Below are 24947 nucleotides of genomic sequence, written 5' to 3'. Positions count from 1 at the left end.
GGGGTACAAAGCCTACAAATGTATTATTATTTAAATCTAAAGGAGGCTTTCTCCTGTCAAAAGGAGATATTTTGACAGATTTAATTTCAGGTTTTATATTGCAGCAGTCAGCCTACACATGGCAGGCCTGAAGTCATGTTTACACTGCCAATGTAGGTGTGGCACAGTAGACTCTGCTGTCCACACATGGTATTTAAATTCCTAGCTCTATACAAGGGACGTATAGGCAACTTAAATGTTCCATTTAAGAATAACCAAATGCACCCATATGTAAAGAGGAAGCACTGGTATTTTAATACAGATACACAGGGATACGGTCCACTGAGATCGAAAGCCAACAAAATAGAGGGCACAAATCTCATGGGTCATCACACAAATCGTGGTCACTTTCAACAGAAAGCCTTCTAGGTTCATCCATGATCACTCCTATTTCAGAAAACTAAACAAAATCCCATAATGCTGCACTGGTGCTAAGGTGAAAACAATCCTTTTCACAACTTTCCTGCCTGAATGTACACACTTTATACCCAGGAAAATTAGTCTTTACCCCTACAAAAAAAACAGTACAACTAACCAATCGCCAGATAGCAACAATAAACAAGGAGATAGGAACCACACTGCAAACTAACTCAACACCTAGCATGCATCTGTAAGATTCCTGAACTATGAATACAAAAATAGAAGAACTATACACTTAAAAACATAACAAAATATGCTGTTTCATTAATTACCTGTATCATCTGCACAGGAAATTGGAGTTAGGTGAAGTGGGTGAAAATCCAGTTAAACTATTAGTCATAATCCCCATCAGGATGAACTATAGCAAATAAATAAACCTGTGCTCATCACATCTGGTATATATGGCACAGAGTAGGCAGGCATAACTTAGAAGCAAGGTGCATACTGTTTATGCAGTACTCAAATAGTAATAAAGTAAAATTCCAACAGATGAAAAATCACAAACTAATTTAGAAAAAATAGATAATATTTTAATTCAATAAAATCAAAAAATGACAATATTCTCATAAGTGGAACCAGGGATATGAATGTTTAAAGTTTGAATTACAACTAGTGCAAATAAAGCACAAAGCACCAACCGTGGGTATCTGGTTGTGATACACCTGGTCAAATACAAAATTTAAGGCGGCCTGCAAGGGTTTGCAGGCGTGATACAGATATCCTATGAATCCTTATGAAAAGTTTGCCATTTATAGAAAAAAAGAGTTCAGTGACAAGTCATCGGAGGGGCAAGCTAAAATATGGATCCGATGCAGGTCTTGATGAATAACATTGCTGAAGAGCAGGTGCCTTGTGACGGGAATCAACATAACCTTGAAAGCTCAGAGAGGGAAAATTCTAAAGTTGGCTGCCAGAAAGTCCTCAATATCGATCAAATGCTGCTCAGCTATGGTCTACACCAACACCTTTACATTTGGCTTTAGAACTTGTAGTCAAATTTCTTTCAGCAGGGAAAGCCAGAAAGTTGCAGATGATCAATAATTTGTCATCAGAGACTATGGCTTCAGTGGTGGTCCCAGTCGCCCATCAGTTCTCTAGGTAAAAAAACATTGATTAAAAAAGTCCCAGATTTTGCATGTATGCAGGTCACTCTAACACTAGCCAAGGGTCCAGCACCTGGAGGTAGTACTTGAGGGTTTGGACTCATTCCAAGAGAGGCCAGCAGCAAGTTTGAGGGCAGGGCCAGTTAGAACTGGTGAGCAGGGCAACTGAGGAGAGAAATGCCTGCAGAAGCTTATTTTGTGCCAGCGGCTCAAACAAAAGGTTAGTCAACTGACCCTTTGAGATGTTTCTAGGGCCCTGGAATCAAAGCAAGCAGGTCTAGTGTTCTTCCTGGTTCTACAGACAAGAGGGCCGCCTTTCTTCTGATTCTTTGCATATCTAGGAGGTTTGTGAGAGAAGTTGGAGAGTTGTCTCATTTATGCCCAGTGCAAGCCTGTGGGTGTGTACAATACTTTGTCCACAACCTGAACAATAAGGTAAAGGTTGTCAGAGGTGCTCTAGCTAGTTTTACTATGCTTCCTGTGTGTTTTACTATAAGCTATCCCACAGTGCCAATAATCCCCAAATTTGTGCATGGCGGGATCTTTCTGCCCATGCTCAGAGCTCACTGGGCAAAAGCAGAGCTGTAGCTATGGATATCATAAACCTTCCTAGTAGTTCATTATAAACCAGATATTTTGCATCTCCCCCCTTGTAATGAGAGGGGGAGGGACGGAGAGAGAGAATCGGACCATTACTTACTCGCAATACCTTAGGTGGACTGGATAGGAAGCTTGTGGAAGCCACCTAAAAAAACAAAAAAGGTAAGGCATTAGAAAGACAAGAGAGGAAAAAGAAAGACAGGATTAAAACAAAAAAAATAGACAATTTTTCTACAGGAAATCGAACAATCGGAAAAAAATAGACGTTAGACGGAGTTAGAAGATTAGAAGACTTAAAACATGGAGATTGCGAGGAGCCACAGATTGAGACAGAGCCAGAAAAGACACCAGGAGAAACAGTGAGAGGAGAAAAGTCATGGAGCATGGGCTGCAGACTGCTGAGGAAGCATCAAACCGGAAGAGAGATGAGGAGTCATCAGGAAGCAGACAGAGGCAACCACTTCAGACGCACTGTCTCCAATGTGACCGGAGGACAGAAAAGACACCTGGACATGACCACGCACACAGGGGAGCATAGTTTAACATGATCAGTTCACAAATGCGGGAGTGGAGGGGTCACTCTAGCCAGAAGGGTGGATGGAGCAGGAACCTGTATAGGATTATTCTGATAAGGTCTCAGGAAGAAAGGCTTTAGTAACTGTATGCTTTTCTCTTTTTACTTTGTTAAGTGCCTAAGTTCAATCGAATAGGATAATTAGGAAAGAGTTTCTTCACAAGAAGAACTTCTTAGGCTGTAGAAGAGGTTTTGGTTTTGTCATTTTAAATCTGTATTTATTGGATTGAATAAAAACCTCAGTAGCGTACAGGACCAGATGCTCAGAAGAAGCTCGTTTCAGCCTTTAGAGAAAATATATAAAGACAAGTTTAAGTTATAAGAAACAAAGACATCTATAAGAAATATGGAAGAAGTTGCAGAAATGGAGAAGGTAAAAGAAATAGAAAAAGAATAAATACTTACATTTCATTTCTCTGTCTTTTCTGAGACATTTTGTTTCACTAAATAAAGGGTCTAAAGGAAGAGGAAAAGAGGCACTGTCAAAAGTGAAGAGGAGACAAAACGACAAGTGAAGGACAAGAATGAAGGCTCGATTAAGACATATAGGCATAAATGCATCAAGCTAAAAACCGGTCGCAAACGGGAAGATTCTCAGAATCTGCCCCTTTGCGACCGGTATTTTTGCATTTGGGATGCATCATCCCAAATGCAAACATCGCAATTTAAGAAATCGCAAAATTGCAATTACTTAAATTGCGATAGCATTTAAGGAATCTCAAATTGAGATTCCTTAAATGCAATGCATTAAAGTAAAAAATTTAGCAATTTCTCTAATAGGGGGAGCAAATTACCATGAAGGTGAACTTCATGGTAATTTGCAAAAACTTTGAAAAATGCACTAAAGTGCATTTTTCAAAGTTCCATTTTACACACAAACATGCCCTTAGGGCATGTGTCTGTGCAATATGTGCTCATATGCAGATTTCAGGGGTGCAACACGGTGTCTTTTTGATACCCTGTCACCCTTGAAATCTCAATTTGCGAATCTCTAATTGAGAATCGCGAATTGAGACTGTCTTCCCATTCATTCCTATGGGCCTCTAGAATGGGGAGGTATTCCTTAATTGCGGCTCGCAATTTGCGAGTCGCAATTAAGCAATGTTAAGAAATCTCTATTTTTTAAGCGACTTCTTCATGCATTGCCTTTGCTGTTCCTTATTAGCCAATCCTTATTTTTCGCTAATAAGGAATCTCAAATGGATGTTTGATGAATCTATAGGATAGACTGCAAAAACGATTACATAGTAAAATAAAGAATCTAGGTTTATAACCAAAAGGATCCATTGCAGTTTGGAGTTTTTTTCACGTTGACCTTAGTCTTCCCATATCACACCCCTTTTGCTAGGTTTGGAGCCAGAGAGGCTATAAAGACAAACAAAAAGCAGGCCCAGGAGTGAGATACATCTGCCAGTGATAGAGAAGGTATCCTTTGAAGATCTGGAGGGGCTGGGCACAGCCACCAGGTCATCCTGTCCAAGGAAATCCTTTGCCCACACCCACAGCCCTTTGTCCATAGTTTTGCATATTTGTAAATCACATTGTTTCATACCATAGTATCTTGGTACTGGGCAGTTTTGTATGCTTTGTCAACCCTATGGTAGGTTGGTTCATTGAAAAGGTATTAAGCTTCTTTGCGAACTTAAGAAGAAAAGAGAGGCTCTTGTGTGGAATGGGAGGTTGTTTCATGCTTTAAGGGCTGTCTAGGAGCTTTACACATGTCGCCACAGGGGAGCCAACAACAGTCATCTGAAAACTGAACACTGGCAATAAAGTCCTTTGGATTCTTGCATGATAAAGACAACTTTTAAAAGTCTCTGTTTCTTAGTGATAAATCCAACTTTCTGATTAAATTGCAATTTAAACTACTAGTAAATTGAGACTTTAGAATATTTTTCTAGCTATTTTCTAACTGGATTTAGCACTATTATGTTTAGTGTAAACTAATGTTTTCCTGTGGGTGAACCAGTGTTGCCACAGTGAAAACAACTTTAAAAGATTTTTCGCTGCCAGGACATATAAAAATGATTAATCATACATGTCCTACTTATACATACCATACACCCTGCCTTATGGGCTTTTAAATCCTACCTTAAACTGAATTATAAGTATTACATCATAAGTATTAAAATAGATGTTTTAAACCTGTAAAAAAGGGTATTTTAACAAGCTGAAATTGCAGTTTAATCGTACACAGGCAGGCTGAAGTGTCAGGCCTGGAAACAGGTTTTAATTGATTGCTGCAGCCCTCTGGCAGCATTTCATTTACAGGCCATGGCTACATGTAGTACCATATACTAGGGAATTACTAGTAAATTAAATCTGCAGATCAAGAGTTTTCCAATATTAACATGTTTGAAAGTGAGAGCATAAGCACTTTACTGCTTGTTGTCAGGGGTAAAGTGATAAGAGTTCTATGACCAACAAAACAAGTTCAAGAAAAGAAGGCAAAACTCTGAGAAAATACCACTCAAAAGACAGCAATTTCCACTAATTAGACATATCAATCTGTATTATATTCTAGGCGCTCATAGAAACCTTATTATTATTATTATTAATATTATTATTATTATTAGCATTAGCATTTGTACTGCGCAACAAATCATACCCACAGAGATCTCTCGGCGCACTTGGCTGCATACTATCAATAGCAAGTGAAAGTGTGGCAATTAGATTAGTCAGATTTTTAGCTGCTTCCTAAACTGCACTAAAGTGGAGCAGGCTTGAATCTCATCTGGTAGTCTGTTCCAATGTAAAGGGGCAAGATGAGAGAAAGCGCACCTACCCATTGTAACTTTGCTAATTTTGCAGGGACAGAGCAGTTTCCAATTGGTCGATCTGAGTTGACGTACGGGGACATACGGAGTTAGCATCTTCCTGAGGTAAGCTGGGCCAGTTCCCTGCAGTGCTTTAAACACTATTGTCAGGAGCTTAAACACTGCTCTGTTCCTGACAGGCAACAAGTCGAGTGGTTGCAAAAGAGGCAGTGATGGGGTGCGGGCAGGTTTGTTAAGAGCCATCCGCGCTGCCGTGTTTTGCACTACCTGTAATCTGGATGTAAGATCCTCCCTGATTCCAACAAATAGTACATTGCCATAGTCCAGTCTACTGACTAGTAGTGCCTGTATTAGGGTCCTTATGGCTTCCAGGGAGATCCACGGAAAGACTTTTCTCAGCATTCACATAATAGCAAAGCACTTCCCTGAGACCCATTATCCTCCAAAAAGAGCTTATTATCTATCATGACTCCTAAGTTTCTAGCCTGCTTTTTGGGACTAGGTGCCTCACCAAGTTCCGCAGGCCACCAGTCCGCAGACCATAGATCCACAGCCTTCCTGAACAAGAGAATATCAGTTCTATTAGAGTTTAGCTGAAGGAGGTTCGTGCTCATACAACTGGCAATTTTCAGCATACAGGACTTAAACTTTGTTCTAGTTGCCGATGGATCCTTCTCAATGGGGACTATCAACTGAGTGTCGTCCGCATATGAGATCTCTCGAAGCCACAAGATCTAATAATAGCATCCAGCAGAGCCACGTAAATGTCGAACAAGGTGGGGCTTAAAATAGATCCCTGGAGGACCCCCTTGTCCAATGCTGTGGTGTTGGATACAAACATGTTCAATTGGACACATTGTGTTCTGTTGTTCCAAAATATTGTAGCCAGGCCCAGGCCAAACCTCTGACACCAATCTCCTCCAGCCTATCCAACAGGATGCTGGGAGAGATGGTGTTGAAGGCTGCCGACAAGTCCAGGAGCACCAGCATAGTGGGGGTACCCCTATCCAATGATATCCTTATGGTATCTATGACTTCCGCTAAGGCAGCTTCAGTGCTGTGCCCTGCAAGGAAGCCCGATTAGGAGGGGTCCAATAAGTTATACTGATCGAGATAACTCATCAGTTGTTGATTGATTAGTGTCTCCGTGACCTTAGAACAGCATGGAAGAAGAGAGATCGACCTGTAGTTTTGCATGTCTGCCGGGTCTGCCAACAAAACTGATGCTGATTGTTGAGCAAAGGCGATATTCATTAACATTCTTGTGATAACACCTCTAACGTGCAAAGTTGCATGGTAAAGCCATACGAGGAGTGGCAGCCATGTTCTCTGAGCCTTGTTGTCCTTGCCTTAAATATTATCAAAATAACTATCATCTGGCATAAATACTGGATCATTGACAAAATATCGATGGACCGAATATCGAGATACCAAAATATCGACGCAAAAATATCAAAGTCAAGAATATCGACTTCCTATCTACATCATGGTAAGTGCAAAAATATCGGAAAAAATATATGGATGTCAAAAATATTGTTGTAAAAAATATAGTTTTTTAGATGTTACAAAAAATGTAAACTAAAGTAAATAATACATATAATGAAAAGAAACATAGTTAAAAATATTAAAACATGTTTAATAATAATAACTATTACATGTAATATTAAAATAAATTAAACATATACATATAAAAAATAATATATACTTACTCCACCAAGTGCAACAGTAGGGAAAGTGTTGGATAGAGTAGAGGTAAAGATTACTATTCCCACTCCGGAGAGTGCAACAGTGGGGAAAGTTTTGGATAGCATAGGGGTAAAAATTTCTATTCCCATTCCAGTGAGTTAAACAGTAGGGAAAGTATTGGATAGCGTAGGGGTGAAAATTACTATTCCCACTGCAAAGACTGTTGCAGTGGGGATAGCATTGGATAGCGTAAGGGTTAAAAATAACATACTTATACATTAAATAATTCTTGCAATTAAATAATGATTTATTAACAAAATAACAATAAATTATTTAAAAAAAACAATAAATTGAAATTGATAATTACTTTAATACCATTAAATTACGTCCCAACCTATTCCCCAATAAACACACAACCCACTCCGCTTAAAATTCCACACAATTAATGTAATTATCAATTAATCAATTATTAAAAAAATATTAGCAATTAATAATTAATAAACAATACATTATTTCCTGATACCAATAAATCATAATTACTAAGAATTAATTAACAGTACTTAATTAACAAGAAATGAATTACCAATCCCCAAAAATAAAAATAAGTAATCACTTCATTACAATTAACTTACTTCCCACTTGATTCCCCTATAAACCCCCAACCCGCTCCAATAATAAAGTAATACAATAAATAAAACTATCAATCAATCAATCAATAAAAATGTATTACCAATTAAGAATTAATTGAAAATAAATTAATTATCAGCACCAATAAATAAAAAATCATAATTACGTATTTACAATTACATTACTTCCCACCCTATTCCCCTATAAACCCATAACCTGTGACAGAACTAAAACACATAATTTAATTAAAAATAATTAATAATTACTAAAAATTATTATGTAATCTATTACAATTAAATCACTTCCCACCCTATTCCCCTATAAACCCCAAACCCGCTGCGGTACTAAAATGCATAATTTACTTTAAAAAAATTACTAATTTCTAAAAATGTTATACATACATTTAAAAAAACTAAAATACTTAACAAAAAATATAGAACAAATACATATAAAATACATACTAAAATACATAACACTAATATAAGCATCGATTTTATTAACATCAACATTTTTACTATGATATTACTAACTTCGATATTAACAAAAACTATATTTTTTACCTTCAGGCCGATATGCTGGTCGTCGATATTCTTGATGTCTATATGCTGTTCCTACGATACTTACAACTCCATATTAATGTAAGTCGATATTAAAAACTCAATATTATATCTGTGCACTATAAATACTGTGTCATAAGTGGAGTGTCAATTTTCTCTTATTAACTCCAATGGGACAGTATTTTTGTTGATGTTTATTTACGGCTCAAAATTCACATCAGAGGATATTCTGACAATGATTTTTAGGTATCATATTGTGCCATGAGTGGCTGATGTTAGGAGGAGTGAAGTTGAATGCATCTACTAGATGCTTCTTGTTGGTGTTCTTGGTTGGGAGATCCTGTAGGATCTGTGGAAGTGTGTCATGCTTCACTAGTCCTGATATGTACCCCAATGGGATGTTTCTCTATTTATCAGAACATCTACTTACCTTTACACATCCTTGCATTTATCGGAACAATCATTAACCCAAAGCTATACACATGCCTGTGAGGAACAGAGGCCCTTCCATCTGCAATCCACCCCCAACAGCACATAGTCTCCATTATCGTTGTCTTCCTTTACGTTTGTTCACAATCAATAGTGGAGCATATTTACAATAGAGTGGTGAAGCATGTCATGAAGCCAAGAAGGCTAACAACACGCTTTGTCACTTTAGAAGCGCAGTGCTGCACCATGTGTCCTGGACTATGGTGCAGCCCTGATTTCCCCCTTCTCTGGCATTAACTTTAGCCGCCTAGTCCAATGCAGGTATCCTTGCACCATAGTGCAAGGGTGCTTGTGTTAAGTAGAAGATTGTTGATGTGCAGAAAGGTCCCCCATCCACCTATGAATGTGATATGTTAGAGGAACAAGGGTATTCCATTTTTTATACTGTATGACTTGACAAGACTTGGATGTTCTGAATGCTAGTCCATATTAATGAACTGACAAATCTCGTGCATAATTTAAAGCCCTGCAGAAGTCCTGTGTGGCCGAAATGCGCCAGCTACTGGCTTTTATCTCCTTTTCAGTAGTTTTTCATGAGAAGAAAATTAATAAAGAAAAAATAAAGAAAGAAAACTATGACATCTTCTACGACTTCATTTACTTGTTGCATACACATGCACCGTGATCACTGTGATTGTTAATGAAAAAACTTTTGCTGAATTTCATATGCATTTTATACAATATGGGCCAGATGTAGCAAAGGGTTTTATCCATTTTGTGTCTATGGGAAAATGTGTTCATACACATGTATAAAATGCTTATGATTTTCAGCTAAAGTTTTACTAATTTTGATTGCTGAACCAGTCTTCCATTTTGCTTTGGAGGGTTTTTCATTTTTTATAGAGAGTAGGCCTGGGCGGTGAACTCCCATCCGCTCGTGGAGATTGCAAAGTTTTCTACACTCTGCGTTACGTGGAGCTTGCGGAGATCCAAAAAACTCCACCCTGCATAGCAGAGCGTAGTTTGTTTCCTCGCTTTCATTCTTCAATGTCAAGTTGGTGAGTGCGAGCAAGGAAAATCAACCACCCGGCGAGATTTATCCTCATTTGCGGTCGTCAACATCAAGCTGGCGGATGCCGAAAATCAACTTTCTAGCAAGATTTCTCAGTGCTGGTAGTCAGGTTTCTCACTGCCAGTGGTTGCAAATGCTCATGACCGCTCGCATTGAGAAACTGCCAGTTCGGGTTGAGAGAGCTGCTGCTCGAGTACAAATGTATTTGAACTGCAGAAAAGGAAAGCTTGCACTGTGCATGGTGCTGTTCGCAATGATTGCACAGTGCGGATAAGCATCTGGCACTGTGCAATCACCGCGAATGGCATTTTTCTATCATACTCCACATAGTGTGGCTGAGTTTTTTTTGCACCTTGCGGAGTTCAGTGTAGCACAACTCTGTGAAGTACACCCAGGGTTAGTGGAGAGGGGTCATACTCCAAGGTTCATTGCATCTTTGAAAATGTCATATTTCCACACCATAACATCATTGTTGCAAGTGAGGTCTTATATTGCCTTAACCCCTCAGCCTTTTGTTGCATAAATAAGATATCTGATGAAGTGCTAATGTTGCATGGAGCGGATATTTTTAATAACTGATGTTATTTGACTGTTTTAAAAGATGGAATGTATTTTCTATTATCTAATTATATTACTTTTGTGTTCTTCTGTCCTGTGTTATTGCGAAAATTATTTTTTTCCCAAATAGGAAGAATGCTGCTGCTGCTGCTTACATGCAGGTAACTTACGTTTGAAAATCTTATATTATGTGATTGTTATTCTTCTAGACAGATGCTCGGCACTACTAATCATGCTTGTTTTCAACTTTGCACTCACCTGGGCTGGTTATGTAAGAGAGTTTAGAGAATTTAAGTTTAGTAATGCAATAGAAAGGACTCCAGTCCTTTCCTTTGTCCTTTCAGGCTGTCCTGACGCTAAGATAGTGGTTGTAGTTAGTTAGTTCGGTAATTTTAGTGGCCTAAGTGACGCATCCTATCACGTGACTTCTTTCCCAGTAGAACCTTTTGTAGTTCGTATAGTGAGTGAATAGCAACCAACCCATTTGATGTATGCAATATGCATGCATCAATTAAAGCATTGAAGAAGACTATGTAAATGCAGACTTAGTGAATTAGCCCATTTAAGGGCCTTGTGAAATGATTGTGCATGAGATCAGAACTTAGTAGCAAATGTAATTTTTTGGGAATTCATTCCAAAGTCTTTGGAATAGGTGGGCTAGGTAGGTTTAGGATTCAGGAATCGGTATTGGAACTGTGGAATAATAAAAATAGAAGGACAGGCGGCGACCACAATACTAATTTACTACTAGTCGTTCTCATTTAGGATAGCTCAATGTTATTGTAATTGCCGATTCCTGTCTAAAAATGTTTTTGGAACAATTATTTAACATTTATTTATTTAACACCAATCATTTTTGTCTCTTTAAATATGTCTTACATGATCAGCATCCAAGGGCAAGGCCAACAAGAAGACTGGGTCTAGTGCTGAAGCGGGTGGGGGTGCCGGAGTGACCACCCCGGGGCAGGAAGTGGCCTCAGATGCAGCCGCAGATGGCTCCGCTTGCCCCAGTAAGTCCTCCTGGTATTATATTAATATATATTTCACTAACTTTAACCTCTCTATTATTTCCATTTCCTCTGCGATCTATCTGTTTCTAAATTCTTGCTATTGCTCCATTACCTAGTACTAACATTGTTATTTATATTTCTAGTATTTTTTTTTACATCAAATTAAACTGCCTTTGACTCTGTATTAGTCTGTCTGTAGCTTGCTTTCTTCTGGTTTTCCACTGAAATTTTTCTCTCTCCTTATTTATTTTGTGGATTTTTTAGTGGTGGTACTGTAAGACTCAGAGAACCCATTGGTCCTACTACTTGTACTAGTAGTAGTAAGAACTCCTTACTACTAATAGTACTAATCTGCTGAGCAGATTGCATGCCCAAGTAAGGTATTCTCTGCAGGTTTGTGAGTTTCTTTTACTGTCTCAACATGCTCAATCAGTAAATGATGGTCATTCACATTAGACACCCCAAAGTGGTGTATTTGACTTTTTCTCGGCTAGGCCTAGTACTTTTTTTATTAGCAGCAGTTTATGGTTAACCCTGAACAACTGATTAGAGTGCACCATGGCTGGAAGGAAGTATGAGGAGGAGGACAGCACCATTATTTTCCAACCAAGAGAGACCTCATATCCAATTATGCGCCCAGTTACCCACTCTTTTTCTTTTCAAAACCTCAGATTCACCAATCACTTTCCTTTGGGTTGTCTTCTTCTTGGGAGGCTTTATAAAAATTGCCACCAACAAAATACCCAATGATAGGATATACTGTCTCCTCTACTTCGGTACCTGAATTGTGGTGATGTGTGTGTGTGGAGTATGTTTTGTATTTTCTATCTTGCTAGTGAAAAAACTAAATAGAGGGAGGCGTATATGGCATCTAAAAAATGTGAAATGTTTTTTCTAGGCGTACCAACCACCAGTGCTGCGGCCAGCAGCGAGGGCCAATCCAGAGGGAGCGGATGCCGCAGCTGCAGGTTGTGATCCAGCAGCAGTGGCGGGCGGTGGTAAATCATTTTCCTTACTTATTGAGAATGATGAATACACTCACTGCAAGGGTATGCGCTCAGTACACTGTACTGCTGCTGAGACTAAGTTGTTGTGAGCAGTTGAAGAAGATACCCTTTACTTAACATTAGCATTAGCGGGAGTTGATTAACTAATTGCCCATTCTATCTTCAACTCAGCAGAGAAAGTTTTATGATGAAGACAAAGAGTCAGACAACATGTAATATATGAATGGCAGAGAAGGATGCGTGGGTGAAGAAAGGGGCCCTGTGATGCATATAGGTGGCTGACAGGAAGCATAAGTGGTTGATGGATGGGTTAAAGGTGAAAGAAAGGATGCCTGCCTGGGTGGGTGGGTGAAACTGTATGGGGAAAATGAATCCTTCCTGGGCTTTGATGGGTCAAACTCAAAGACAAGCAAGGACACATGGGTGTTTGTTAAATCAAATAACAAATTTATGTTGTTCATGAAAGGTTTGTTGAGACTGAGAATGATAGCCATGTTTGGATGGATGGATGCCTGAATGTTATCATTGACATAGTAGGTGAAGAGTCAGACTGGATGAAGAGAATGTAAAAGAAAATTAAACTGTGCCAAAGTACCAAAGCCAAGAGTGAAGAATAAAATATTGCTAGAAGAGCAATGCAATGATAAACCCTGGGAAGAATGAACAAAGACTGTTTTTTCCAAGGTTTTTGATTTAAAGGTTTGAGTTTGTATAATGTATTTCAGAATGGAATACTCCCTTGACTCACAGTAGTTTGCAAGCACAACATATATATTGTATACGACTATGTATATGTACCCTCCCATCATCAATCACCTCCCTCTGACTCAAAGGCACACTCCCTACCCATGTCATTTCGACTATATCTGTTCCATGGGCGGCATAGTATTGGCTGCATGGTTAACTTACAATCAAACAATAGTGGTATGTCATTTCATCATCATCACATGACATGACGTTGTGCCGTATCATTATTCATATTAAGCATATCATCATGTACCTTGTTGTAGTAGTTAAGTTGAAAGTGAAATTGAGCTTTTTGCCATTGATTTAATAGAGTATAGCCGTAATGGGAAAATAGATATGTGTGCAGTACAGCAGTCCTACCTGCAGACAATAGTAAAGTAGCGTGAGTCTGCAACGCAAGTATGTCTGTCTTAGGCACAAGTTGAGTGTACTGGCAAGCATACAAAATTAATTAAGCTAAACAAGAGAGAGAAGAAGAATACTTGTCTCCTCCTTAGTGCCTAAGGCCTGAAAGTCTAATCATCATCACATCCAAATCTTAGGGGCAGTGGAAGTGAGTATTGAGTATTGCACAAATGTTATGTACTGCTAGTGCTTGGTGCCACTATAATTTTAGGTGTATAATTTTATGTTACTGTTTTGTTAAGAGTATTGGTTACAATTGTCTTTTTTCTTTCTGTATATAGCTACTCCTTATCAACCCGCCACCATGCAGGAGTTAGCAGTCAGGACACAGCAACAGAAGCTGGAGGCATATCGCCTGCTCGTTGTCCTGTCGGATGAGAAGGGGCAGCTGCTGCAGCTTCCTCCAATGCCCTGGGCCCCAGCCAGGCACCCGTGTCTACGGTGTGACGGCACCATGTTCTGTCAGCCACCTGACGCAACTCAACATCAACCACTTAGGTAATATATATATATATATATATATATTCACTGAAAAAACCATAGGTTATAGACCATATATAGTTAGGAATTAGCATTTACAAAACCTTGAAAATTCACTGAAAAAACCATAGGTTATAGACCATATATAGTTAGGGATTAGCATTTACAAAACCTTATTTTACTCGCATAAAACCATTGAAATTCGGATATATAGTTAGTTGCACTAACTATATATCGCGCACCCGCAATCCACTGCTGATGATGTCACATATTACATCATTCATGACATGGTCAGTGACATCACTGATGACATCACTGATGACATCACTGATGACAACTCAAATGACATCACTGATGACATCATCCAGTGACTGTATGTTTCTGTAAAGTTAAAATATGTCTTACATTTTGAAGAATGAGTTGATGTATAAGTGTCTGGATGAAGGATTTAGTAGGTGCATGACTGACTGTATGAGAGAGTGATTAAATGTGTCTCACTGAGTGCATGGGTTAGTGACTAAACTATCTTAATTTGTGCATCATTATATCTGTTGTTCTATGAACTGCTGCATGTGTTAATCAGTAGCTATATGAGTAACTGATTGGGTTATTGATTGGTTGTCCAAGTATTTGTATGGGAGAGTGAGTGTGTGTGGGGGGTGGCTGGGAGGTGTGTGACTCTGTGCATACATGTGTGAACAGTTGATTCACTAGATCTATGGGTTCAAAACTGCATGTGGAAACAGCTGTATGGGTGGTTGACTGTGTACAAGTGTATTGGTGAGTGAATGGATATCTCAGTGCTACATGTCAAAGTAAGTACATATGTAAAACACAGTACATGTGAGAGTTCACATATATAAATTACTGTGCATAAGAGCCAGTGAATGTGTGAGTGGCTGTATGGATCATTGTGAACTTGTATCAGGGATTGTATAAAAGAGTAAATATGTGTTAGTATATGTTTGAATAAGTAAGATGTGTATAACTGTATAGTTGAGGAAATGGAGGTGTGATTGATTCTTTGCATGACTGACTAGGTGTGTGAGTAACTCCATGGATGAGTGACAGTCTGTGAGTGTCTGTTTACACTGAGTGTATCTAAGGTTATATCAGAGTCTCAAGAGGTTCATCGTATAATCACATGAATGATGTCATCAGTGATGTGATCAGTAATGTCAAATGAGATGTCATCAGTGATGTCATCAGTGATGTCATTTAAGATGTCATCATTGATGTCATCAGTGATGTCATTTGAGATGTCATCAGTGATGTCATCAGTAATGTCGCTGACCATGTCATGAATGATGTAATATGTGACATCATCAGCAGTGGATTGCGGGTGCGCGATATATAGTTAGTGCAACTAACTATATATGGAATTTCAATGGTTTTATGCGAGTAAAATAAGGTTTTGTAAATGCTAATCCCTAACTATATATGGTCTATAACCTATGGTTTTTTCAGTGAATATATATATATATATTACCTACTGGCGATAGCCAGTAGGTATATATAGTTAGGATTATTTCTCTATGGAACTTTTGAAAATTCTATGTCTAATAACTTTGGCGTTTGTGGACGGAATCGGCTAAAATTTTCAGGAAAATGGCACATTTTGTTTCTGAGCAGCCCCTGAAAATTGGGGGGGGGTTCGTCAAGGGGGGGGGCCGAGAAAAAAGGGGGGTCCCAAAACGCGTTTTTCCCATGTTAATTTCCATAGGGCGTTTGGCCTCACTTTTAGCTCGAACGGCTGAATGGATTTGCACGAAACTTGGCAAAATTGTAGGGACTGATGACATTTCAAATGACATCACTGATGACATCTCAAATGACATCACTGATGACATCACTGATGACATCTCATTTGACATTACTGATCACATCACTGATGATATCATTCATGTGATAATACGATGAACCTCTTCAGACTCTAATATAACCTTAGATACAATCAGTGTAAACAGACACTCACAGACTGTCACTCATCCATGGAGTTACTCACACACCTAGTCAGTCATGCAAAGAATCAATCACACCTCCATTTCCTCAACTATACAGTTATACAATTTTACTTATTCAAACATATACTAACACATATTTACTCTCTTATACAATCCCTGATACAAGTTCACAACGATCCATACAGCCACTCACACATTCACTGGCTCTTATGCACAGTTATTTATATATGTCAACTCTCACATGTACTGTGTTTTACATATGTACTTACTTTGACATGTAGCACTGAGATATCCATTCACTCACCAATACACTCATGCACACAGTCAACCGCCCATACAGCTGTTTCCACATGCACTTTTGAAACCATACATCTAGTGAATAAACTGCTCACACATCTATGCACAGAGTCATACACCTCCCAGCCACCCACACACACACTCAGTCTCCCATACAAATACTTGGGCAACCAATCAATAACCCATATAGTTACTCATATAGCTACTTATCAACACATGCAACAGTTTACAGAACAACAGGCATAATGATGCACAAATTAAGACAGTTTAGTCACTAACCCATGCACTCAGTGAGACACATTTAATCACTCACTCATACAGTCAGTCATGCACCTACTAAATCCTTCATCCAGACACTTATACATCCACTCATTCTTCAATATGTAAGACATATTTTAACTTTACAGAAACATACAGTCACTGGATGTTGTCATCAGTGATGTCATTTGAGTTGTCATCAGTGATGTCATCAGTGATGTCACTGACCATGTCATGAATGATGTAATATGTGACATCATCAGCAGTGGATTGCGGGTGCGCGATATATAGTTAGTGCAACTAACTATATATGGAATTTCAATGGTTTTGTGTGAGTAAAATAAGGTTTTGTAAATGTGAATTCCTAACTATATATGGTCTATAACCTATGGTTTTTTCAGTGAATTTTCAAGGTTTTGTAAATGCTAATTCCTAACTATATATGGTCTATAACCTATGGTTTTTTCAGTGAATATATATATATACATACATATATAAACATATATCATGTAATGTAATGTAATGTAATGTATGTATAGGCATTTATATAGCGCACTACTTACCCGGAGGGTCCCAAGGCGCTTCGACCGCTGCGAAACCCTTCCTGGCTTCCCTGAGAGATGGTCCCTTAATGGGTATCTCCAGGGGGAGACCAGGCATCCCCGGCGGTCTGGCGGGGCCGTTAGTGAAGATGAGGCAAGCTAATGCCCAGAGTTGCCAAGTGTGATCGCTGATCAGAGTGGGCACCGAGGCGAGAGAATTATCGAGTCCGCTGACCCTGGTCCAGAAACCTGCCGCGCCGGGAATCGAACCCTGGTCCCGGGCCGTCCTCTGCTCTCTGGTCTGCCGCCTCTAACCAGTGAGCCACACTACTTCACATCATCTGTATATCTATATAAATACAAACATACATGCATGCATACATATACATATATGCATACAGATGCATGTTATTTACATGAAAGTTGAAAAAACACTAATAAAAGCAAAGCTAAAAAGCCACCTCATTACAAACAGAATGACTTTAACTTAAACGAGGGCGAAATCTATTGCATTTTCAATGCTTGTTTACTTTGGTTCCATCAAGAAGGCATTCAGATGTGTCACACATTTGCCATAAATTCTGAATGTTAGCACTCTAGTTGCACATTAGATCACTGTAGTAAAGCTACTGCTCACCAGGGACGTCTGCTGCTGGTATTCAAAGTGCATGTTTCAGTCTGCATGTCAGAATTTTTTTTAATGAAATAGAAGAGGATTTGAGAAGTCACTCAAAATGATCCCTAATTTTTCTTTCTGAAGCACTAATCATACTTTCTATGGCAAAATTAACCCCCTCATGTTGTTCCTTTTTAAATTGAGTGTTTTCAGACTTACCACTTCATTCCAATCAAGATGGCTTCTGGTGTGCCATACTTTTGTCATAAGTAAGACTGTTAGCGCTCTAGTTGTTCTTTAGAACACTCTGGGACATTCTGTCATTGGGCTATACTTGGGGTACATCTGGGTGATATTTGGGCTACATTTAGGCTCTTTTGTCTCTGGTGGCCATCTTGGGAGACTGTATGTCAGAATTTTTTAATGAAATTGAAGAGGGTTTGAGAAGTCACTCAAAATGTGCCCTAATTTTTCTTTCTGCAGCACTAATCATAATTCATATGGCAAAATATACCCCCTCATTTTGTTCCTTTTTAAATTAAATGTTTTAAGACTTACCACTTTATTCCAATCAAGATGGCTTCAGGTGTGCCATACCTTTGTAATAAGTAGGACTGTTAGCGCTCTAGTTGTTCTTTAGAACACTCTGGGACATTCTGTCATTGGGCTATACTTGGGCTACATCTGGGTGATATTTGGGCTACATTTGGGCTCTTTTGTCTCTGGTGGCCATTTTGGGAGACTGCATGTCAGAATTTTTGAATGAAATAGAAGAGGATTTGAAAAGTCACTCAAAATGTGCCCTGATTTTTCTTTCTGCAGCACTAATAATACCTTCTATTGCATAATATACCCCCTCATTTTGTTCCTTTTTAAATTAAATGTTTTAAGAGTTACCACTTTATTCCCATCACGATGGCTCCAGGTGTGCTATACCTTTGTAATACGTAGGACTGTTAGCGCTCTAGTTGTTCTTTAGAACACTTTAGGAGGCTGCAGTAGAGCACAAAGGAATCAACTGACAGTCTCTGTCCTTGTTGGATGTACATGTTTTACTGAGAATGTCAGACTTCATTTTCACATGACTGAGAAAGATAATGTGAATTTACAGAAAATATGCTTTCAGTTTAGCTTATAGATCCCCTTACAAACCACTGTGGGAAAATCATGAGATATTAGTTTTCTTTCAAACAATATTCATGATATCACAGCAGAAGGCTTTTTCACATGGTAAAATCACCTTAGAACCCACCACAATTCCTAAAACGAGTATGGTACCATCAACAAATGATTTATAATGTAACTAAAGTCCTAAAACCCTCTATTAACTACAATGCTTTTTAATGAGATGCTATCATGTATATTGGTCCCAAGATGGCTGCCAACACTTCTTGGATGAAGTGCTGACAACCAATCAGATCAGATGTGTGGTTAGGCTCCGCCCAGATATATATATTTTTTTGAACCTAAATTACTCAAAATCCACTGGAGCACATATATTGAGACCTAGCAAAGGCACATCGGGCTAACAGTCCCTACAATTTTGCCAAGTTTCGTGCAAATCCATTCAGCCGTTCGAGCTAAAAGTGAGGCCAACCGCCCTATAGAAATTAACATGGGAAAAACGCGTTTTGGGACCCCCTTTTTTCTCGGCCCCCCCTTGATGAAACCCCCCCAAATTGTCAGGGGCTGCTCCGAAACAAAATGTTCCATTTTCCTGAAAATTTCAGCCAATTCCGTCCACAAACGCCAAAGTAATTAGACATAGAATTTTCAAAATTCCCATAGAGAAAAAATCCTAACTATATATACCTACTGGCGACCGCCAGTAGGTAATATATATATATATATATATATATATATATATATATATATATATATATATATATATATATATCCAAATCCTGGTACCACAATCCTTTAGGAAAAACCAGAGTCGAAGCCCAAGTCGATTTCACGTGCTTAAAGATTTATTTTGGCAGAAAAACAACCCTACGCGTTTCGAGGTACGCCTACCTCTTGCTCACGGGTGGAGTGTAAATCAAAGCGCGAAACTTTTAAAGTGACAGGTTCATGTTTGCACATATCACATGGTAATTGACATGAAGACAGACTAACGTAGCTACTTTGTTGCTACCGCTTTACATTTTGTTACAGCACGTATTTTAAAGTGACATATTTAGCACATAAACAATGCATGAATTCATATGTTCAGCGCGATGCCTCGAATTTAAATTAATATGCATTTCAACCAAAACTGATGGTGTCTCAAAATTGGCGAATATGTTATTTTTAAGATCGAGTGTCATTCTGATATCTTTGCCAGCCAAACAATAAAGCCTCCAAGATACTCATGTGTATTGTACACAATAGAGATGCGATCAGGCAATATTTTAACCATGATCCATGGTTGTAACAAAGTCTGTAACGCCCCAGTGGGCATAAACAGTGAGAAATGTTGTGTAGATCGTATTTAACACATTCTTCATCATGCCCCAGTGGGCAGGCATCCATAATCTGAAACAAAAGTACAACGTGTATATTTTAGCATTTGTGTCTTCAATAACAATTATTATTGTGATGTGCTTGTGCAGAAAAATAACTCAGTTAAAAGTTAGCAGACATTCTCAGCAGGTGGTGACAAGTAATGTTTTAAAAAACACACAGTGATATGTTTCAATGCAGGCACAACATGCAACATCAGTTCACAAGATGAAGAATATATCATTACAAGCAATCATACAGATGTATTGCTAACTCTTCTCCGAGGTTGTGGCCCCCCGGTTGGATTGTGTTGTACTTAATTATGTATTTGGACTCCAGTTTTCTCAAGTCTAGCCATCTGTTGCCACCCCTCTCCTTGTTTTCTACACAATCAATTACCGCAAATGTTAGCAGATTGGGGTTTTGATTATGTTCTAGGGCAAAATGCCTTGCTACTGGGTACTGTTGATTCAAGTTTTTTATGGCCCTTAGGTGTTCTAAGACCCTGAGTTTTGCTTGTTTTGTCGTGCACCCAATGTAGGATTTTTTACACGGGCATTGTAATGCGTATATGGCATAATCAGTGAAGCAGCTTAGATGCTTAATGATGGTGTGTTCATCTTGATCAGGAGATTTCTGTTAGTGCCACCCCTTCTGTGACACCTACCTGGTGACGTTTCTAGCACACACCTCTAATTCACGCCTAGTTCACGCCTTCTGATTACGTATTGCTAACACGTGGATGCTGTTATCTTGTCTTCTCTCAGCTGTTACGCCTACCATATGTTTTTCATGACAATGAATTAAGTATATAAGCTATGTACTGTCAATAAAATGTGGTGCGCACTCTTCTATCCCTTCCTGAACCCTGTGTGGTTTGCCAGTTTTGGATATCGATGAGGAGTTGGGTTTTTTAGTGGCAGAAAGACTACGCACACTCCGGTCATATCAAAAGGCAGCAACAGATCCCGCCGCAACCAAAAACGTCGGGAAAGGCAGAGAAGACGCAAACAAAGGAACCAAGAAACAACAACAAAAAAACAACCAACAGTGGAAGAAAAAGAAGCAATAGTGGATAGATCGATTATCAACCTATCTGATGTGGTCCTTAATAAAGCGGAGCAACAACTTCTTGCTTTAGGTCTAAACTACTGCCCTGACCAAAATTTCAACTATGCCTCTACCAGAGTAGATGTGTACTGCTACATCCGTAAATTAAAGTTACGCAAATTCTTTGCCCTACAAAAGTTAAAAGGTACTGCCAGCACGAACAATCCAGCTAATATAGCTATCACTAACACGGAACAGCCCTTGTCAGTGTTGGATGCATCTACACTCCTTACTATCCATGATTTGGCGGATGAACAAAGCAATGAGACAATAAATGAGAGAGAAGCTGTGAGTACCCAGAACCGACTTGAAATGATTAACATATCCAAATCTGGAGCAGGCATCACTCCATTTAAGAGAAAATCAGAATTTGTGCCTATAATGACTCGTGATGCAGTTGATGTGTTCCCGGACTGCATCATCATGGAAATGAAAAAACTGCATAAAACCAGCAATATCCATAAAAAAGAAGGAGATTTAATGTGAAACAAGCACAATATCATGTACTAATGAAAAAACTAAAGAACAATCCAGACATCGTGATTAAAATGGCAGATAAGGGTGGAAACATCGTTATTTGGCCCAAATCAGCATACATTCTGGAAGCACAAATGATGTAAATATATAATTTACCGTCTTAATTTCTATGCAGGTAAGTACTTAATCAATAATAACTCAAATCGGAAAGAAAAAAACAGAGTCCGTGGTGTTAGAGTTCTTAGGGGTTTTATTCCTTAAAAAGGAATGGTCATGACCTGGATATCATGTTCTTCCCACCACAGGGGTGGAAGAAGGGATAGAGCGCGCTCCTTTTTATTGACAGTACATAGCTTATATACTTAATTTACAGCATAGGAAGCAATGCAGTAGGCGTAACAGCTGAGAGAAGACAAGATAACAGTATCCACGTGTTACTAGTACGTAATCAGAAGGCGTGGACTAGGCGTGAACTGGAGGTGTGTGCTAGAAACGTCACAGGTAGGTGTCACAAAAGGGTGGCACTAACAGAAATGTTGTAATGTCAGCAGAAATCGGAAGCTTGGATGCGCGCGCAGCTACATGACGTGTGATTGACGTGAGACTGGAGGGTGCAGGGGGCTTGACATTTATACTGACGGAAAGAGACAGAAGTCTGACATGTCAGATCAACTTGTACTTCTATCATATCTGATATCTGATGTTTGGGAACCATATTATCTGGACGGAAAAGGTCTCTGGGGCAGAAGCTATTCTATACTGACTGTGAGTGCGTGTATATGCGCCTGGGTGTCTGCATGAGAAGCGTGGGGCATGGGGCCTTCCATGGGAGCATGGTAGCAGAGGCTATGAATTACTTGCACGGAGACAGGTTGGCCCTTTGCTCTGCAGATGAGGGGGATGTTTACTGAAGCTAGTAGGCAGGAATGTATTTTCGAGGAGCGGAACAGATAACTCGAAGGTTATAGTCAGTCTTGGCAGGCAGCAGGCTGGGCTGAGCGCGGTGGGCCGCGCTGGAAGTAAGTCAGAGTTCACGGGTACAGAAGCAGCCTGGGCTGAGGCTTTCAGAGTCAGAAGCCAGAAAAATGGCTCGATGGCAGAAATTCAGGGCCTACTTTGCCAGAGCTGAAAAACGTGTAAGGTACACTACAAAAAGACGTTGGCATAGCATACTTAGGAACGGACTATTTAACCCATTCAGGGTGGGTCTGAAAGAGGACATGTTAACGTTGGACGCAAATGTATTTGTGTCTTCATAGCTGGCACAGGAGGGAAGTTACATGCACTTTAAGCTGGTACATGGAGACGGTGGGGTACGCGCTAGGGAACACAACTTGACCATAAAATTTATATTTCCTCATTCCCTCCTTGTTCCCTACGGACCCTTCATGATATATCGATCCTCATGAATCGATCAGTTTGTTCTTGTAACATCATTTGCTCTTCTTTCTTTCTTTTCCGTTTTGAAAGGAAACTGGAATGTCCAATACATGAAGTGGCACATAGTCCACAAATCGCTGGCCCACACTGTAAGCACAGGCAGCAACTGAATACTAGGACTAGGCCAATGCCTAGGAAGGATAGGATCTTCCATCCCCAAGCGGTTAACGTTGTCCAGAACCAACCGGACCAAGTCCAGGTGCCTGGATTCTGATGTATCTGATTTGCAATTTTATGAAGACGTGTAATAGCTTGATATACAGATGGTGCGTTTTGTGGAATGAAAACACAGCAACTTGACCCGATGACCTTACAAGCTCCGCCTCTATCTGCCAAGATGACGTCAATAACAAGACGATTCTGAAGGACAACAACCCGCATGGCGGACTGCTCTTCGGTTAAGTTACCTAGGGCGGAGGCAGTTTCATTCACTACTGCTTCAAGTGTTCTGGTTAATCTGCGTATTAATTTACTATTTTGGACAGGGCCTAAAAAGAAAAAGAATCCTTTATTAAAATCGGTGTATTGCTCCCATGCCGTTTCAGTATAGTCGACAAGTGAGATATCTCTTCTGAGTCTATTCTTTACTATATTTGTATTTCTGTGATAATCAGGAGGAGCTAGAAAAACAGGTGGCAGAAGGAATGCAATATAACAGGTACCATCCCAGTCGGGAGGTAGGCGTATGTATGCGGTATGACCACAAACAAAATAGGAATGACTGATAGCTTTAAAGGACGATTTACCATAATCACTGAATTCGACCACAGTAGTACATTTACTATGACCTAAGTGTACTGAACCTTTCTTCCTGACACATAATTCACCAGTGACGGGTAATACTGACATAGCGGGCAGAACTGGTGCAGCTTCGGATTCAACAGTAAGAATCATAAGGTTAATTGTGTAATTTCCTAGTCCATATACTTCATTTTCTAGATCAGTTCCTATTCTAATGGGGAGTCCCTCCTTATCCGGGAAACAGACATCGAGCAGGACCAAGTTCAAGTTTCCCCAAACCCAGCCCCCATCGAAAACAGCAATATCAGGATCTAAGGAATTAATTATTTTAAACCATGCACCACAGGAGCCATTGTGAGTGAACGGGTACGGAAAAAGGGGCAGAGCTCCCTTATAATTCTGGTAGGGAGGGAGTCGGCCACATATCCAGCAGTTTGTAGCATTATTAGTCTGATGGGAATAATGTAGCATACTAATGAATGTGTTGTTGCGCAGCGCAAGTCTGTAAGAAAGTTCATGTGGAGGTAACTCACTAAAAGAATGTTCAGCAGATACATTGTAAGCAGATTGTTCACGCTTGAGAATAGGGTAATAGATAGGGAGAAGTATGCTTGCAACAATAATTAGAAGACTTAGAAAAAACATGATTAATAATGTCACTATACAGTGACTATGCAGTGATTTGCAGTATGTACGTTTCTTGAATTCTCTCTCTCTCTCTCTATCTCGATCTAGGGGATACATGTCAGAAACTATTTAACCGATTCACCTAGGGGAGGACTTAAACAATTAAACTGTCTGACTTGCTAGATCGGAGCTTTGATCTATATTCTTCTTGTGGAGTTTTCTCTCGTTCGGAAACCTTAAAGTCATTAGTTTTGATACAGTCTTTGGTGGGGGTGGACGAGCCTGGGTCTGGTTTCAGTT

The sequence above is a fragment of the Lissotriton vulgaris genome, chromosome 4_2, assembly GCF_964263255.1.
Source record: "Lissotriton vulgaris chromosome 4_2, aLisVul1.2, whole genome shotgun sequence".
Taxonomy (NCBI): domain Eukaryota; kingdom Metazoa; phylum Chordata; class Amphibia; order Caudata; family Salamandridae; genus Lissotriton; species Lissotriton vulgaris.
The sequence above is the reverse complement of the archived record's forward strand: the minus strand, read 5'-3'. Positions refer to the sequence as shown.